This window comes from Brassica oleracea, chromosome C4 (assembly GCF_000695525.1).
Source record: "Brassica oleracea var. oleracea cultivar TO1000 chromosome C4, BOL, whole genome shotgun sequence".
In the NCBI taxonomy this organism is placed as follows: Eukaryota; Viridiplantae; Streptophyta; class Magnoliopsida; order Brassicales; family Brassicaceae; genus Brassica; species Brassica oleracea.
In genome coordinates this window covers 24,116,590-24,117,377 of record NC_027751.1, presented here as the reverse complement: position 1 = coordinate 24,117,377, position 788 = coordinate 24,116,590, and positions in this window count along the sequence as shown.

Here is a 788-nt window from a genome sequence, read left to right as displayed (position 1 = left end):
GCACGGCCACAAGGTATGATCAAGTCTAGAACAATTAACCTAGCATGTAGTTTCAGTTTCAACCGGATTATACAGTTTCAGATTCAAGTATTCGATATCAAACAATCAAGACTAGGTTATATGGAAACACTTATCCTAACAGGCGGTTAGGGTTTCAATTAAAACAAGCAATACGATTTCAATTCATTCATATTTATCAATATCAGATTCGAGTATGAGATTTAAACAATCTTAGCAACAAATCTATGTGATCAAGACAATCAATTCGATTTCAAGTTTCAAGCATTAGGGTTTTCAATTTCAAACTATCAAAGCTAGTAATTTCAATTTCAACATGATCAAATTCAATCTCAATCAACATTCAATTAGTTTTAATCAATCAATCAGATTTCGAATTAGGGTTTATGCAAAAATCGAATGTGTTTTAGGGTTTTAGGTTTTCGAGTTTGATCTTAGATCATTGGGATTCGATTTGAGATTCAAAACCATTAAAGATTTCGATTTTATTTGATCAATAGATCAATCTCGATTTAGGGTTTGAGGGTATCGAACTTTTGAGCTTCGATTTACTCTTTGGGGTTTTGATCTATTACCCTATGGTTTTTGATTCATAAAAGATTAGAATTTTATGGTTTTAATTCTTTATCAAACAATCCATATTCGATTATGGGTTCTTAGGTTTCGAATTACCTTTAATCTTAGATGTTTGTTGAACGGACCACCAAAGGGATGAGCCGCAAACTGGAACACGAACGGGACGCGAGCTGACTGCTATCGTATCGCATACA